The 19,442-nt window shown below is 35.7% G+C and overlaps 1 non-coding gene across 1 annotated transcript; it reads right to left on the bottom strand.

The window, feature by feature from the left end:
- Positions 1–19,061: 19,061 nt before the first annotated feature.
- LOC130983932 (small nucleolar RNA R71) lies at positions 19,062–19,169 on the bottom strand. The gene has a single exon (XR_009087899.1). It is a non-coding gene; the product is annotated as a small nucleolar RNA R71 (small nucleolar RNA).
- Positions 19,170–19,442: the final 273 nt, after the last annotated feature.

The raw sequence follows: 19,442 nt of genomic DNA, 5'->3' as shown, positions 1-19,442 counted from the left end.
CTCCGCGGTTTTACAGTTGAGATTCTTGTTAGGACAGATTCATTTTATTGCTAAGATAGATTTTTTATAAGGCATCGCCATAGGAACTTAAATTCTTCAACCAGTTGTGAGAGAAGTTTGCTAATTCTTTCAAATTGTAAACAGGACAATCACTTTCCTATGCAAACTCGAGATTTATTTTGTATTTGATTTGTCTTGTAATAAAAATTGCATACTATATTTATAAGTAATAAAAAAGAACTAAAAATTTTATATATTGTGTCGATGAAGGTAAAAATCAGAAAAAGAATTTTTTTAATTTTATAAGGCTATTGCCATGCTTTTAAAGCGTGGCCGTATCTCTGGCTATGGCCACGCTTTAAAAGTGTGGCCATATCTTGTTATCGCCACGCTTTAAAAGTGTGGCCATATTTCTCTCTATCGCCACGCTTTGAAAGCGTGGCCATATATCTCTCTATTGCCACGCTTCAAAAGTGTGGCCATACTTCCCATATGGCCACGTTTTAAAAGCGTGGCCATATCTCCCACATACGGCCACGTTTTAATGGGTGGCCATTTGTAAAAGCGTGGCAAAAGAAAAAGCGTGGCGATAGGCTGAAAAAAGCGTGGCGATAGAGCAACTGCCACCCTTTAAGAGGCCACCCTTTCAAAAGTGTGGCGGTAGCTCAAAATTCGCCACGCTTTTTTCAGCTTTTCGCCACGCTTTAAAAGCGTGGCAATAGACGTGTTTTCTTGTAGTGTGTTGAAAGAAAAAATGGAGAATGAAGTTGAAAAATTAAAAAGATATTTAGAAACAACAGAAAGTGTAGAAATAAAAGAGGTTTTTGAAGATTTGAAAAATTATATTAAAGAAAAAGACAAACAGATAAAAGATTTTATATACAATAATCCATGCAAAAAAGAATATTATAAACTAAAACAAGATTGAAAAACTATAAAAATGAAATCAGAATTAGTAATAGTAGAAATTGTCAATACTTTTTATGAAATTGTAAACTATAAAGTACCCACCAAATCTATACAAATTATAAACTTATTCGAAGCAAAATATGAAGAGTTAATAGAAATTTTGAAAATAGAAATTTGGAAAAAGAAATTACATCTAAAAATTGGTATCAGAGCCAAGTTAACGATTAAGAGTAACACTTTCTCTTTAAGCAACACTTTTAATGACACACTTTTTCAGCCACAAAAGGACAAAAATCTGTACAGACACATCTGTATAATAGATGGCCCCTACCTGTATATATCTTCTGATGTAAATAATCTAAAATATCCATTATATACTCATTCTAATAATTTCTTTATTTTAAAGCTTATTATTTATATTAAGTGAGTTTCAATTTTGCTTCCCATACTTCAGAAAGCTTTTAAAAACTTTTTAAAATCAATCTAAAATCTTAAACTCATTCTAATAATTTCTTTATTTTAAAGCTTATTATTTATATTAAGTGAGTTTCAATTTTGCTTCCCATACTTCAGAAAGCTTTTAAAAACTTTTTAAAATCAATCTAAATCTTAAAAGGTGTACTCTAAAATTTTGATATTTTGTATCTGTTTTAAATAATCTTATATAAATCTTTCAAGCTTATGCTCTAATTTTTTTTCTATATACAAATCTTAAAATTTAATAAATTTTAAAATTATTATTTTAAATTTAAAGAAATTCAGATACACAATTCAATTATCTTCTTATGTACTTTTACTAATTTCATAATAGTCATCATTCAAAAATATGGCCTAAAATCTAATGAAACTAATCGCGACCTTTGCTACAAAGGCCTTAATCGTTGAGCTATGATTATGCGGGTATTGTTTACGATTAAAATTGTAATTCTTACTCAAAAACAATTATTTTGATCATTTAATGCACGAGGCGCAAACTGAGTGCATATATTAAAACATCATTGTTTGTCAAAAACTATTTTGATTATTTTCCACTCACTTTCGAAATGCCTTATCTATTTATGCAGCCATGAATAATGATTAATTGTTTATTGACATGACAAGATCGGCATTTACCAAAATTAATGTGTGGAGAGATATTTATCCATTATCCATATGCAATTACGTATACACTACGGTAATTTGCCTCATGGATTCGACAATTTATGTCTAAAAGGACTATTTGATACCTGTTCATCATGATAAAGTGATATATAGGTTGATTTATGATAATTATATAGTGATCACAAAGTGTGGAAATTTGACTCATCGTGGTAAATATTGGATGCTGTCGACCACATCATTGATAATTTGGAGATGTTCAAAATGTTGATGATGTGGTCTACGGCCAATTCTGGCCTATAGGTAATGAATCGAGACAATTTGTTTTGTTTGAATTTTTCGAATCAAACAAATAAACTAATTGATGATCAAGCTTGCATCAATGTAGCAAATGTAACTCTCTGATGAGTTGCTTAAGGCATTTATCGTAGCATGATTCTATAACCAAAGAAAACTCTCAAAAATCTTAATCGAGTGAATCCAGAAATATATAAAAATGGTGTTTACTGATTTGAAGTGCAGGAGTTACATATTAGGTATCAAATAAATATAATATTGAAAGAACTAAAAAATTTATTGAAAATTATAATATTTTTTTTACTATAAAAAAATTATAATAACTCTCTCTCTTAACAAAAAAGAGAGTATATTCTCTCTAAATATGGAAGAAAAATTAATAAAAAAACTCATATTTTTCACTTTGAATGACTTGATGAAAAAATTCAGGAAAATTCAATTTATAAATGAGTTTTCGTTAAGTAAATCATTCTCATGAGATAACTAATTTCTTTTTTTCTTGTAAGATCCCAGATTTTTAAAAATTAAATTATAAGTTATTTGAGATTTTGAACTTTATTCTATGAATGACAAGAAAAATATATTTTTGAATAAAAAACTCGAAAACTTATCCTTAAAGATTTTGGCCCTAGGTAGGGCCAATAGGCTTAAATTATACCGGGCCTCATTAAACCCTAGACCATGATATATAATCCTCATTTCATCAATATTTCAGCACTTGATGAATTCATATTTGATGATAATTTTTTGCTTGAAATGAGTGAATTTTATCACATGAACTTAAACTTATTCATTGAAATAGCATGCTTTTGTGAATTCTCTCTTAATTGGGCTAAATTGTTAGAAACATCCTTTTTATGCTTTAAATTGTTAAATTAATTCTATTTTTTTCAGTTGATGCTTTGATATGTTTGTTAAGTGATTTTCAAGACTAATAGGCAAGGATGACTTGAAGAAGTAGAAGAAAAATATGCAAAATGGAAGAATTAATGAAGAAGCAAAGGATTTGCAAAGCTATCAATCCTGACCTTTTCGTACTAAATAGATCATAACTTGAGCTATAGAGGTCCAAATGAGGGGATGCTAGGCATTAGCAAATGAGGGGATTTGCTAAGCCCAGTTGACTTTCCTCATCGTTTAGAGGTTGACGAATTGGGTTTGCTCTTTGTAATTATCATGTTGTGGCTAGTGACAAGGATAGTGATCCCCATCAACCCTTGCCAAGATCTTTCTTAGTTAATTTCCTTAATTGTCTTAGTTTAGTTTCCTTTGCCATTTAGTTATTACTCACTCATTTAATTTCTTACTATTTACATTTCCGTGTAACTCACTGCAATTCCGTGGGAGAATGACTTGGGACTTAAAACTCCAAGTTCTTATTGATTTGAATTGTGACAATCATTTAAATTTTGATTAATGTCATTTGTTGACTTGGAACTATACTATTGATGAAGCAATTCTTTTTGAGAAATTCTAAACCGATGTTTGGCCCTCATCAAGTTTTTGGCACTGTTGCTGAAAAATTACAATTGTGTGCTTGTTATTGGCTATTGTGAATATGTGAATATTCTGAATAGTTTACTTTTTTGTTATTTTCTTGTTATTGTTAGTAGTTAGGGTTGTGTTTTTCTTGTTTCTTGATATTTTTTGTTTTTATTTTCTATCTTTTCTATGAATTCTCACCCTTTTGACTTGGAGTTCGGTTGTAACTATACCGTAGGGAATGGTAACTTTAATTTCGGTTCGCATTATGGGAGAAACAATTAATGGAAGGAGGAGTCACATGCATATGGACAACCTTCAGGACAACAATCTCCTCCAGACTACTATAAGCACAATCACCCCATGGTGCATACCAATCCAATGGATATGGTGATCCTCATGGTTATGAACCTCCACCACCATATGCCTATGAACCATACCCTCAACATAGCCCTCAACTACAAAACTCTCAAGCCCCACACTACCATCAACCACCTCTATATAATCTAACTTTATATCCACCATGCCACAAATATTATGTGCCTCATGAACAACCATATGAGCCACACTTAGAACCACTATCCTTCCAACACCAATACTCTCAAATGTAAGACCTAGAACTTTTGAAATATCTTATTATGAGTCAACTTCAATTTATTTATTCATTAAAGACTTGAATTACAGGAGTTATTTTATTAAAATTAAGAGTAAAGTATACTTTTTGTCCCTAAAGTTTGATAAAAATTTTAAAAATACCCCTAAGTTTTATTTTATTTCAATTTTGTCCCAAAAGTTATCAATTTCCATCAAATATACCCCTTATGGCTAATTTTTCAAAAAATTTAAGACCGATTCAACAACAAATTCATAAGAACAACCCTCAACACAAGCAAATCAAGCATAATTTTCAAGCATTATTGTTAGATTGTTCTTAAATTTTTTTTAAAAATTTAGCCATCGAGGATATATTTGATGCAAATCGAAAACTTCTGGGACAAAATTGAAACAAAATAAAACTTCGGGGTATTTTTTATTTTTGCCAAACTTCAGGGATGAAAAGTATACTTTACCCTAAAATTAATTAAATCAAATTTTGATAATTAAATTATAATTTTTATCCAATTTTATAATTATTGGATAATTTTTATATTTATATTATAAAGTTTAGTAATTCTAACATAATAAGAATTTTATATAATTCGATTTAAATAATTGAGATTTTGAAATTTAATACTTTAAATTTTATGAATAAAGAAAATTAATTATATTATCTCTAATTTTTGGATTAGAGTATTTATTTAAAAATATTTTGTAAATTGATGAACCAATAATTTTTTTATAAATATTAATATTGAACTAAAATTGATTTTTCAATTACTCTACTACTCTTAATTTTATTAAAATTACCAAAATTACCCTTACTCCTTTTTTAATTCAAAGAAATCCTAACCCTAAACTAACACTCAAAACTCTGTTCCCCTATTACTCATTGTCGTCACCCTCATCACACACAGACACACACACAAACGGGGCTCTCTCCTCACCCATGAAAGAAAGAGAACAGAGAGTGCAGAGGAGATATAAGTGAGATCGGGAAGAGAGGGAGCCGTCACACCGTCCTGCGCCACACCGCCACTCAGACTGCGTCCAACTCGTGCCATCGCTAGCTCTATTGCCGCTACAATTGTCGCCACCTTTGGAGCTGCACGAAGCCGTCCTCACTGCCAGAGAACGCTACCGAGGAACCGCAAGGGAGAGATAAGGAGACCACGACAAGGAGGGAGCAGGAGGCCGTCGTGTCGCTGTCGTGAGAGGACTACCGCCATTCTGCCTCATTGCCATCGAGTCACCCTCTACCATCGTCATTCCTTCATAGCCACCGCAGTTGGGTCACCGTGAAGAGGAGCTCGCTGCTGCAATGCCACTGCTACCGTGGCTGTCACGGTGTTCACTGTGTCCCTGGTCACCGTTGGAGCTACCATTCCACCACTGTCATTGCCGAGGAGGATAAAGCCTCATGGCCATGCTTGGCAGCTGGAAAAGTCGACGTGGCTGCCGGAACCACTATCGGGATTGTGGCTACTTGGTTCAGTCGTTACTCCTTAATACGGTAAGCATTTTCATTTTCAAAACCATTGAAATTAGTATTCTATTCTAAGTTGTTAAAAGTCCTGAGGTTTTGGTAACATAGGATTGCGTTCCGGTCATTGCCTATTGCGATTATAGTCGCTACTGAAATTGGTTTAAATTGGAATTGATGTGATTAAATGAATGAATTTTAGATTTTGTTGTTTTTCTTATGTTGAATGATGTTGTTGTGATAATGGTTTATTGAAAGTGATTTGAATGAATGAGAAATGTTTGGGTTGGTTTGGTTGGGACCCTTCAAGGGTCCGAATTATAGAGAAGTTGTTGTCAAAAATTTCTATAAAACTCTGAGGCTTTGTTTGAAGCGTTATTTAAAAGAAAATTTGATTTACGAATCATATTATCTAATTTTGATTTATTATGGAAAGAGTCATATTTTCAGTTCGATTTATTGAGAAAAGAATTATGTTTTTAGTTTTATTTATTAATTAAGGAATTATATTTTGAGTTTGATTTATTAAGAAAAGTATTATGTTTTGAGTTTAATTTATTGAGATAAGGATTTTGTTTTGAATTTGAATCATTAAGAAAAGAATTATGATTTGAGTTTGATTTATTAAGAAAAGGATTTTTGTTTTGAGTTTGATTCATTAAGAAAATGATTATGTTCTGAGCTTGATTAAAGAATCTCATTTTTAGAAGTTTTGGTGAATTTATAGTATTTGAACTCGATTGATGAAGAAAGATGACTTTGGTTCTTTGGAAAATTATTGGACTTGAGAATAAAGTTGAAGGTGAGTTTTATGCAATTATTTCCAATTTGTGGGTTATGCTTTTGAGAATTTCAAACGGAATTGAAGAATGGATTATCGAGGTTAATTTGAGACTTTTGATTTGGTGAAAATGAGTTTTATTGAATTAATCTAAATTAATGATGAAAGCTTATGAGCAGTAAACTGATTAAATATGAAATTTACTGAGGAAATGAATAGGCAAGTTGAGATTGAGGATTCTCTCACTTGCTGTGATAAACAAGTTGAGGTTGAGGATTCCCTCATTTGTTGCGGTGGACAAAATTGAGGATGAGGATTCCCTCTCTTGTCGCATCAAGGAGTTGGATAGAAGATTGAAGATTCCCTTCAGGTCAATTCTATATTATTAATTTGATTCTTGGTTATGTTTGATTATGTTTGATTGAAATGATATTTGAATTGATGTGGTGAGGGCGGTGGCTTTGTCCCACTCAGGAATAGGCAAGTTGAGATTGATAATTTTCTCTCATTGTGATAGACAAGTTGAGGTTGAGGATTCCCTCTCTTGTTACGGTGGGCAAGCGAGGTTGATGATTTTCTCTCTTGCTACATTAGGAAATTGAATGGAGAAGGTTGAGGATTTCCTTTGATTCAATGCTGGTTGTGGTGTGAGTAAGTTAGGTTGAGGATTCTCTATCATTACATCACAGTCTCTTTCGGATTGGAAGGTTAAGGATTCTCTCCTGGAAAGTTGAGGATTCCCTTCATGTAGATAGACGATATCTAGCTTAGCTACCGAATGTGTCGGGTTTGGCTGTATATGTAATACCCTAACTACCAAAGCTCACGCTTCCGGCTGCGCTACTCTGATAGCTCGGACATTACGACGACTCTTATACTATTTATTACTAAAATATGAGCCTGTTTGAAACTTTAAACCGCAAATACCGTTCCCAAAAATACTTTCGTTCGATAACGTACATCCAAAGAAACCATACAACTTACAAAAACTCATAAAGAGTACATCCATATATATACACATATATAAATAATATTACAGACATTAACCAATACAATTCCTATCCCTCTTACAGAATATATCAAGATAAAGGCGAGGGTACAATAATTAATAATCTAAAGCAATACAGAACATCACAACAATAACTAAATAAATTCTTCGTAACTTCTGCGCCCATATCCTGAAAGGGGAAAAATGTAAGGGGTGAGAACATCATCCTCGAAAGGGTTCTCAGTAGAGGGTTTTTGGGAATTACTGTAATAGGATACATGAAGATAAACCGTACCAGTGATTATTTACCATCTATGCCTCTTTTCAAAAAACAATAGTTTACAATAAAAGTAAAATCAGAAATCTTTTCTGAAAGAGGAACCGTTCAATTCTCAAAACATCAAAGCATTCCAAAAAAGTTTATCTATACTGAACCAAAATAACCTTTCATATCTCATTCCAAACCAGAACCACAAAACCGAAATCAACCATCGGTCCATCTCATTCAACCACGGCCCTAGGCCCAAACAATCCAACCACAACCAATCCACCACAATCCAACATAGTTCCAGAAGCAAACACAAGTAGGAAGATGCAAACACAACAAACAGTTATTGCAAGTAGAACAATTAGCAGTTAATCACATAGGCAAACCAAGTACAATATGTATACCCAAACAATGTCACATAGATGCATATGATGCATGCCTGTCCCTAGTGGCTGATGATATTATCTGTCGGTTATAGAGCCAACCCGACAAGTCCTGGTAGCTAACCATTGGACTGTCCCTCTGTCGCGCATCCCCAACTCGAGTTACACTCATCATAAATTTGATCATAAACATGATCCATATCCATCACCCTCACTGGTGAATATTTCGGGGGCGAGCTCATCCGGGACTTTCACAGTGCCCGGCCACACTTACGACATAGGGTCAACAGAGTATCAAGTCTCAACCTGGAGCACATGGTGGCTAGCCACTGCTACTACCCAGGGAAACCCGTATCTCAGATAGTGGAAGTGCAACATTCACATTTATCAATGATTCAGCATAAACATGCATTCAATCTCATCCATGGATCACCATCCATCTCAGCCATCCGGCTCACGGTTCATTCCAGAACCAGCCAATATTCATATCATACACAGCCATTCCGGCTCACGGTTCAATCCAGAACCAATCAATATGTATAAACATACACAGCCATTCCGGCTCTCAACAAAACGGCACTTCCACATTCAAAATCATCAAATTCATGAAATCGGCATTTAAGCCATAAATCATTTTCTCAATTCATTTCACTTTGAAATCAAGTTTCGACTCTTTTTAGCCTTGGCTTTTAGAAATCTCTTTTCTCAAATCATCTCAGGCTCATAAGCCAAATTTACTCAAGGTGAGTTCTCTTTTTAAAACAGAGCCACTCTCGGCATTCTCTTTCCAAAACTTCCAAAACCATGGCAAGTTAAGGATTTATTTCAAAGCATTCAAAATCACCCATCCAACAATGGGATTTTATAACAAAAGTTTCTCGGCAGAGTCCCAAGTCTTTAGGGAAGGTCAACCTATATCAATTCCTTGAAATTCATTGAAACTCTTAAAATCATAGATTTCTCGGTTCAAGTAAATAAAACTGAATTTACTATAAAACCGGCCATACAAAATCACAAGTTCCAACCCGGTCCAAAAATCAATCCATTTGAAACAGAACCGGTTCATTTGAATCAAACCACTTTCAGGTTTCTTTTTAGAACCCATTTTTTCTAATTCTTCCAAAATGCCTCAAACTTGATTAATCAATCAAAAGTCTAGATTCCTTTGAAGTCACTAAAAACCCCTTTTTGTATTGAAATCAATATTAAAGCATCATTCTTTCCTTCAGTGATTCAAACGGTAAAAATAGTTCAGTTCTAAATAAGCCAAACTCAATGTATAAGGTTCATCAAATAAATTAAGCTTGAAAACATAAATATCCTTTTAATAAATCAAATAATACAATTTCTCAAATCCAACCCTTTTTAAATAACCTTACAAACAAGTGTAGGATTTTGTAGAAATTTCGGCAGCACCTCCCCTAAAACTTGGACTTTTGCCACCCGGTTTGGGTCCCAACTAAACCATTTCTCATTCCTTTTCAACAGCTCAAAACCAGAAATCAATTTAAAGCAAGCTAAATCCAACAATCGCCTCAGTGGCGTATCTCAAGGATACCATTTCAAAATCAACTCAATATCAATCGATATAACTCATTTCCAAAGCTTTAAAGAAACGGTTCAATAACAAATCACTTGTCCAAAACCAAATCAATTAAAATAAACCAGGCTGAATTCAAAAGTGCATTCGACCTTTCAAATCATCAAAATAATTATCTCAAATCAAATCAATCCTCAACGGATTAAACTCAGATTTCAAATCTTTAAAGAATCAACTTCAAACATTACATTTCACAAGCCACACAACAATTCAGCCAAACCAACATCCATAGTCATTCGAGTCAATCAAATAATACATAAGGCAGATACAATCACTAAATACACAATATCTCACATCAGTATCCATATGTAATAATTCCAATACATAAAACATAGTTTTTGGAAAGCGCCCCTACCTCAAAACGCAATTTCATAACCCAAACGTCTCACAGAGTCTTTTCCGCCTCATCCTGAAATCACCGGCAGCTTGAACCACAGCTTTTCTCACTCTTGCAGTAACCACATCAACTCTAAACGCAATACGTAACAAACAGGATTAACTCTCATAACAACAAATGCTACAACACCTCAACGTTTAGCAGAACAGCGACTAAAGGGGTTACCGGAACGTAAACGCTTACCGCAGATAAGAAGGAACAGCTGAACCGGAACAGCGGCGGTCTCCGAACTGGTTCGGCAGCAGCCCGGCAGCCACCTCAAGTAGTAGTGGTGACCGGACTCCGACAGTGGCGCCTGGAACCCACATACAGAGACGTTAAAGCTTCCAGAATCTTAAACGAATGAAGACTGAATTCAAAAACCCTTACCGGCAGAGTTTTCCGGCGACGGCAGCGGGGTTTTCCGACGGCCAGGCACGGCGGCGCGACTCAACACAACCAGGCAGAGCGGCGGCAGCCTCCAGCAACTCCGGTGAGCTTCCTCAACGACGGTGATGGCCAGAGCTTCGGCGGTGCTAACCGAGGCTTACCGGCGGCAGGAGCGGCGGCGATAGCTTTGTGCAGCACGGCGGCGCCTATCTTTTCCCCCACCGCGAGCTCTCTATCTTTCTCTCGCCCTCTGTTCCGATGACGGCGGCCATGGCTTCACCGACGAGACCAGGCGCGGCGGTTTCAGGCCTTCAGACACTCCTCGCTCGCGTACTCTCTCTCTCCATGTCTCAGCTTCGATGGCGACCCTCGGTGGACCAACGGTGATGACGATAGCGCGGGCAGCCGCGGCGCCCAGGTGCGACGGCGACGGCGCAAGTCAGCGCCCTCTCCTCCTCTTCTCTTGCGCCAGCTTCGATGGATCAACAATGGCGGAGGCGGTGCGAGTTCTCCCTTTTCTCCATGGCACAGTGGCGGCGGCGACGTGGTGGCGCAACGGTGGAGGTTCCAGGCCGACAGAAGCGCGTGATGGAGGTGGCGGCAAAGGCCCCCTCCCCTCCTTCTCCTCCGATCTCCTCCACTCCCCCTCAGACCTCTTTCTTTCTTTCTTTGTTTTCTGTTTCTTTCAGGAAACACAAAGGAAACTAAGCTTGTGTTGCCGCTGCTGAGAGAAAGGAAAGGTTGGGGGTGTGGCTAAATGGAACCGGGTCATGGGTTAGGGTTTAATTTTGAAAATTAGGGTTAAGGGCATTATGGTAATTTCACATAAAATTGGGAATAATATAGTAATTGAAACTCAATGTAAATCCAACACTTATTGTACATAGAAAATACTATTTGCTCATCAATTTCACAAATTATTTTCAATAAAATGTCCCAACCAAATAATTAGAAATAATATACTTAATTTCTTTCTTTTTTCCAAAATAGCAATAATAATATTTAAAATATTACTTATCTAATCCAAATCATATAAAATCCTTATTATTTCATAACTATCAACTTTATACTTTAAATATAGAAAATAATCCAATAATTATAAAATTGGATAATAATCATAACTTATCTCAAATCCAATAAATCAAAACTTGCCTTAATTACCTTTAATAAAATAATTCTGAAATTAAGGCTATAAATAACCATATGATTTGAGACTTGATCATAAAAAGACTTTTCAAAGGTTTTGGGTCTTACATTCTACCCACCTTATAAAAATTTTCGCCCTCGAAAATTGATACAAAATGAAAGAAATTCCATAACAGTTCACCCTTGAACACATTTAAGGAAGAAGCAAAAATATCTCAAAATATAATCATATATACGATTTTCAAATACTTTGATTGTCATAAGCTTAAGGATGTAAAGGTAGGAGTGTGATTGCAAAGCAAACGTTACAAGGTAGGCTCAATGCAAAAGTTAACATGGGTCAATCATGTGATAGAAGGGCAAAGCATTAAAGGCTATAAAACAGGATGGAGTTAAAACGACGTGCTTAACCTCCGCACACTATTCTCATATCAACCTCAAAGTTTCAACTTTCCAACTCCATCAAGCACTTTACAAACCCCAAATTCAATCACAAGCCTGACAACCACAAACCCGTTCGCAAGGAACAAAACGCCCACAACTCATACGTTGCACACCTACCGCTTCAACTTCCGTATACACATCACGTCTTAAAGAACTAACGTATCACGTTACTACGTCTACAAATCGCACGTGATATCAAAACAATTCTCGAGTCTACTCAGAAGGATACAAGATTTAAAAAGGAGAGTCAGATGTCAAGGATAGTACTCATAGATCCGAGGGAAGGTCTCCAATCCCAGACATCAAGGATGATCAAGCAAATGGAGTTTGCTAGAAATAAATCAACTAACAACCTCAAAGATGACCCTTGGATCAAAGTAATTCATTAGGATCAATAAGAAGAAAATTAGCGCATTATTTTGAAACAATTTCAAGCTGAGTCGAAGAAGTATGAGGTTTACAGAAAAGAATATCCCAGACCCAAGACAAAACTCATAGAACTCAAGAGCACGATTAGAAATACTCCCGAACACATTGTTCATAAAAGAATTGAAAATTTGAAGAAAAATCACTTCGCAGTTTAGAAGAAAGTCAAGTAATAAACATTCTTCAAGAGAGCAACAAAAGCATAAATGTGGCTTTGCTGTAATATAACTTCATGTTTAAACAGATCATGTAGAATTTTAAAAGCAAATGTACACAGATTTAGCTCAGAGCAAAAATATTTCCTCAACTATTTTAGAAAGATAGTTAGGTGCACAACTTAACCAAAGGCAGTTCATAAAACTCGGAAGAAGAATCAAATGCTTGTTCAAAAATCATCAAAGTCCATATTCAAATAAGCGTGTATAACATTTATAGCGAGACTGAAAGAGGAAGTTAAACTCTTTTTAGAAAAGAAACTCCAAAGTAAAAATGTGTTTACAATTTGGTAAATGAAATAAGTGGTGCGTTACAAACGAATCGGTTTCCACTAAACAAGGAACTTTTCAAAACCTCATTTAAAATAGCGCATGCCAACTTTGAAATTAACTTCGTCAAAATCGAACAATTGTTTCAATCTCAATCAAGCAATAGAAAGCAAATTCCATTTAATATTTCTTCAAAGAAATTCAAAACTTCCTTAAAAGCTCAAAACAAGAATCCAAAAGTGTTCTTGAAATCACCATCTCAGAAGAACATTCAAGAAGTTTAAGATGTACTAAAAAGAAGTCAAGCCATGCAAAAAAAAGGATTTTAAACCAAGATAGCTCAAACAAGATCCACTATGCATGAGACATCAAGCAAGCTTTCAACTGATCCAACGGAAAACAAAAGTCATAGAAAAAGACAACTCAATCATTAGTAATTTCTCAAGGATAAATCTTTGACTAAAAACTTTTGTAAAGACAATGAGAGGATAAGCGATGCACTATTTTGAAACGAATCAAACTAACTCACATAAGAATGAGATTCACAAGATTGGAAAAACCAAGATCAATGGTAATGTTCACAAATTGTAAAGATTAGTTAAAAATAAGGTCAAGTATGACATTCATAAAGATGGAAGGTTTAATAGAGAATCTAGTCCGTTCGTAAGAAGAAAGCTATGAATCCAGCACTTTCAAAAGAACAACAATGGCATAAACCATATAGCATGCTAAATCAAACTCAATTCAAAATAAGTTAAGTAAAGCTTATCAAACGGAACTCAACCGGGATAAAAGTGAAAAGTCTTTCCTTTCCAAAATTTTGAAGAATATCCAAGTACATAATCAAATGAAGATGTGCATTGGAACTACAGTAAAATTACTAGAAAGTCAAATTGTATTTTAAAGTAAATGTAGTTCCGTAAATCAGTAAAAGTACAGGCAAGATATTAGAGATAAATAGTTATTAAACTGTATAAGAAATCCTCAAGGTTTCATGTATAGATAAGTACGTATCTATTCAACAGCAATTTTCATAAAAATCTCAAAACTGGCTGTAATCACTGTCAAATAAGAGAAAAACCGACTCAACAATCTCTCTAATAATGAACTCGAAATCCGGAGTAAAAAGGCACAGTGCATTAAGACAAGTTCAAAGCTATATCAAAGGATACGTGAATCAAAAAGAACTCAAACAGAGAAAGATAGATACAACAAGGATCTCAAACAAGCATATGCACTTAGGATCAAACAAGAATGCATATGAATAAGGGAATAGAGTAGAAATATCAAACTACTTTTCAAAAGGAGTAGCAAACAAGAATTTCAAGTTAGGACACGAAAGAACAGGTCGACTCGAACAAAATCCAAAATACACAACTGAATAGCCTCGAGAAATAGTTTCTAGCGTTCCCAAAACCCGCGATTCGCTTTACTCAAAACTCGTATACTATCTATGATAACCCATTAGTGCTCTCATATACATAATTCACTAGTATTAAGCCAGCCAAACTTAATACCAAGAATTATGCAATGCAAGACTAACAGCGTTAATCAATAGATCGTCATGTGCATAATGCTCTAATTCTCGTCATTCGACAAGACCTAATACATGACAAACGTTCAGAGTATGCAACTGAAGCATAGTCAGTCCATTCCTCAGGCTCTACAGGAAGAACTGCTCTGATACCATATGTAATACCCTAACTACCAAAGCTCACGCTTCCGGCTGCGCTACTCTGATAGCTCGGACATTACGACGACTCTTATACTATTTATTACTAAAATATGAGCCTATTTGAAACTTTAAACCGCAAATACCGTTCCCAAAAATACTTTCGTTCGATAACGTACATCCAAAGAAACCATACAACTTACAAAAACTCATAAAGAGTACATCCATATATATACACACATATATATAAATAATATTACAGACATTAACCAATACAATTCCTATCCCTCTTACAGAATATATCAAGATAAAGGCGAGGGTACAATAATTAATAATCTAAAGTAATACAGAACATCACAACAATAACTAAATAAATTCTTCGTAACTTCTGCGCCCATATCCTGAAAGGGGAAAAATGTAAGGGGTGAGAACATCATCCTCGAAAGGGTTCTCAGTAGAGGGTTTTTGGGAATTACTGTAATAGGATACATGAAGATAAACCGTACCAGTGATTATTTACCATCTTATGCCTCTTTTCAAAAACAATAGTTTACAATAAAAGTAAAATCAGAAATCTTTTATGAAAGAGGAACCGTTCAATTCTCAAAGCATCAAAGCATTCCAAAAAGGTTTATCTATACTGAACCAAAATAACCTTTCATATCTCATTCCAAACCAGAACCACAAAACCGAAATCAACCATCGGTCCATCTCATTCAACCACGGCCCTAGGCCCAAACAATCCAACCACAACCAATCCACCACAATCCAACATAGTTCCAGAAGCAAACACAAGTAGGAAGATGCAAACACAACAAACAGTTATTGCAAGTAGAACAATTAGTAGTTAATCACATAGGCAAACCAAGTACAATATGCATACCTGATGAGCGGAAGTGGGCCCGGAAGTGGATTTTTATGTCATTTACTCATCTCTGTACACCTTAGGCTACTAGTTTTCTATAAGTAGGACCTTTTGCTATTGTATTAGAGAGCTTTTGATCATGCTTTGATGATTGAACCCTCTTTGGGAGGCTGGCCATTCGGCCATGCCTAGACCTTGTTCTTATGTATTTTCAACGGTGGAGTTTCTACACACCATAGATTAAGGTGTGGAGCTCTGCTGTACCTCGAGTATTAATGCAATTACTATTGTTCTTCTATTCAATTCCGCTTGTTCTTTGTCCAAGATATCACTTGTTCTTCATCTTGATGAATGTGATGATCCGTGACACTCATCATCATTCTCACATATGAACAAGGTGACTGACAACCACTTTTGTTCTACAAGCAACCAAGGCTCTAGTGAATATCTCTTGGATTACTGATACACGATGCATGGTTGATCGCCTGACAACCGAGTGCTCGCCTGACAAACGAGCCAGCCATTCCGTGAGATCAGAGTCTTCGTGGTATAGGCAAGAACTGATGGTGGCATTCAAGAGAATCCGGAAGGTCTAACCTTGTCTGTGGTATTCTGAGTAGGATTCAATGATTGAATGACTGTGACGTGCTTCAAACTCCTAGCAGGCGGGGCGTTAGTGACAGACGCAAAAGAATCACTGGATTCTATTCCGGCCTGACCGAGAACCGACAGCTGATTAGCCATATGCTGTGACAGAGCATAGGAACATTTTCACTGAGAGGATGGGAGGTAGCCACTGACAACGGTGAAACCCTACATAAGCTTGCCATGGAAAGGGGTAAGAAGGATTGGATGAAGACAGTAGGAAAGCAGAGAGACGGAAGGGAAGGCATCTTCATACGCTTATCTGAAGTTCCTACCAATGAATTACATAAGTACCTCTATCTTTATCTTTATGCTTTATTCGTATATCACTATACCCATTTGAGTCTGCCTGACTAAGATTTACAAGGTGACCATAGCTTGCTTCATACCAACAATCTCCGTGGGATCGACCCTTACTCGCGTAAGGTTTATTACTTGGACGACCCAGTGCACTTGCTGGTTAGTTGTGCAAAGTTGTGTTTATGCCATGGTATTGAGCACCAAGTTCTTGGGGCCATTACTAGGGATTATTTGAGTTGTGAAAAGTAGTGATCACAATTTCGCACACCAAGTTTTTGGCGCCGTTGCCGGGGGTTGTTCAAGTTTTGAGCAAGCTTTTGGTCCGGTAACATCAGTGCCAAAATCCGGCAACAGCACCAAGTTTTTGGCGCCGTTGCCGGGGATTGTTTTGTGTATGGACAACTGACGGTTCATCTTGTTGCTTAGATTAGGTATTTTTTCTTCAGAGTTCTTAAGAATGAATTCTAGTGTTTCAAGGTGATGTTCTTATCATCACCAAAGCTGATTGATTCTCATCAATTTAGCTCTTGAATGTAATGTCCTGCTGAAGCTTGGCTAGCCTTGTCTAACTCCTTTAGACTAAAGCTTTAGACTAACATTGCATGATTCCTGGAATTCTCATTAAGAATTTTGATACCTTTATCTCCTTTTTCACTTAATTTTCGAAAAAAAACACAAAAAAATTACAAAATCATAAAAACCAAAAATATTTTATGTTTCTTGTTTGAGTCTAGTGTCTCATCTTAAGTTTGGTGTCAATTGCATGCATTCATGTGTCTTAAGGATCTTCAAGTAATTCTTGATTATTTCTTACTCTGATCTTTGAATTCTCTTGACTTGAGTGTTTTGTTGTTCTCCATATGCATTCCCATTTTGTCAGTGTCAGTAGTATACAAACTGCTAAGTTTGGTGTCTTGCATGCATTGTTATTTGATTTTAGTTGCATTTTGATTATTAAAAATCCAAAAATATTTTTTTAATTTGTGTCTTCTCAAGTCAATAATACAGAGAATTGAAGATTCAGAACATACAGCAGAGGAATTACACAGAAAAAGCTGGGCGTTCAAAACGCCCAGTGAAGAAGGACAGACTGGCGTTTAAACGCCAGCCAGGGTACCTGGTTGGGCGTTTAACGCCCAAAAAGGTAGCATTTTGGGCGTTAAACGCCAGAATGGATACCATTCTGGGCGTTTAACGCCAGGATGGCACAAGGGGGAGGATTTTGTTTTCAAATCAATTTTTTTTCAAGTTTTCAAAGTTTTTCTAAATCAAATCTTTTTCAAATCATATCTTTTCAATCATATGTTTTCAAAATCAATTTCTTTCCTTTTTCAAAGATACTTGCTAACAATTAATGATTTGATTGAACATTTCAAGTATGTTGCCTTTTCTGTTGAGAAAGGTTTAATGTTTGAATCATATCCTTTCTTGTTAGGCAAGTCATTAATTTTTAAAATCAAATCTTTTTAAAACTGTTCTCAAATCATATCTTTTCAATCACATTTTTTTAAACCAATCATATCTTCTTAACCTCATCTTTTTCAAAACAGTTTTCAATCAAATCTTTTTGACTTCTAATTTCAAAATCTTTTTCAAAAATCACTTGATTTTTTTCCCACTCTTATTTTCGAAAATTTATTAGTGTTTTTCAAAATGTTTTCAAATTCTTTTACTTAATTTTCGAAAAAAGCTCTTCCCCTCTTCTCACATCCTTCCATTTATGGACTAACACTATTCCTTAATGAAAAATTCGAACTCCTTCTTCTTTGATAAGTTCGAATTTTCTACTTCTGTCTTCTACTTTTCTTTTCTTCTGACACCTCAAGGAATCTCTATACTGTGACATAGAGGATTCCACATTTTCTTGTTCTCTTCTCTTTCATATGAGCAGGAGCAGAGACAAAGGCATTCTTGTTGAAGCTGACCCTGAACCTGAAAGGACCTTGAAGCGAAAGCTAAGAGAAGCTAAGGCACAATTCTCTATAGAGGACCTAACAGAAATCTTCAAAGAAGAAGAAGACATGGCAGCCGAATACAACAACAATGCAAACAATGCAAGGAAGGTGCTGGGTGACTTTACTGCACCTACTCCCAATTTCTATGGGAGAAGCATCTCTATCCCTGCCATTGGAGCAAACAACTTTGAGCTTAAGCCTCAGTTAGTTTCTCTAATGCAACAGAATTGCAAGTTCCATGGACTTCCATTGGAAGATCCTCATCAGTTCTTAGCTGAATTCTTGCAAATCTGTGACACTGTCAAGACTAATGGGGTAGACCCTGAGGTCTATAGACTTATGCTATTCCCTTTTGCTGTAAGAGACAGAGCTAGGACATGGTTGGATTCACAACCTAAAGAAAGCCTGGACTCATGGGAAAAGCTAGTCAATGCCTTCTTGGCAAAGTTCTTTCCACCTCAAAAATTGAGTAAGCTTAGAGTGGAAGTCCAAACCTTCAGACAGAAGGATGGAGAATCCCTCTATGAAGCTTGGGAAAGATACAAACAATTGATCAGAAAATATCCTTCTGACATGCTTTCTGAATGGAGCATCATAGGTATTTTCTATGATGGTCTCTCTGAACTATCCAAGATGTCTTTGGATAGCTCTGCTGGAGGATCTCTTCACTTGAAGAAGACGCCTACAGAAGCTCAAGAGCTGATTGAAATGGTTGCAAATAACCAATTCATGTACACTTCTGAAAGGAATCCTGTGAACAATGGGACTAATCAGAAGAAAGGAGTTCTTGAGATTGATGCTCTGAATGCCATTCTGGCTCAGAACAAGATATTGACTCAACAAGTCAATTTG

The sequence above is a fragment of the Arachis stenosperma genome, chromosome 5 (genome assembly GCF_014773155.1).
Source record: "Arachis stenosperma cultivar V10309 chromosome 5, arast.V10309.gnm1.PFL2, whole genome shotgun sequence".
Lineage (NCBI taxonomy): Eukaryota > Viridiplantae > Streptophyta > Magnoliopsida > Fabales > Fabaceae > Arachis > Arachis stenosperma.
This window is presented reverse-complemented; position numbering and strand designations above follow the sequence as displayed.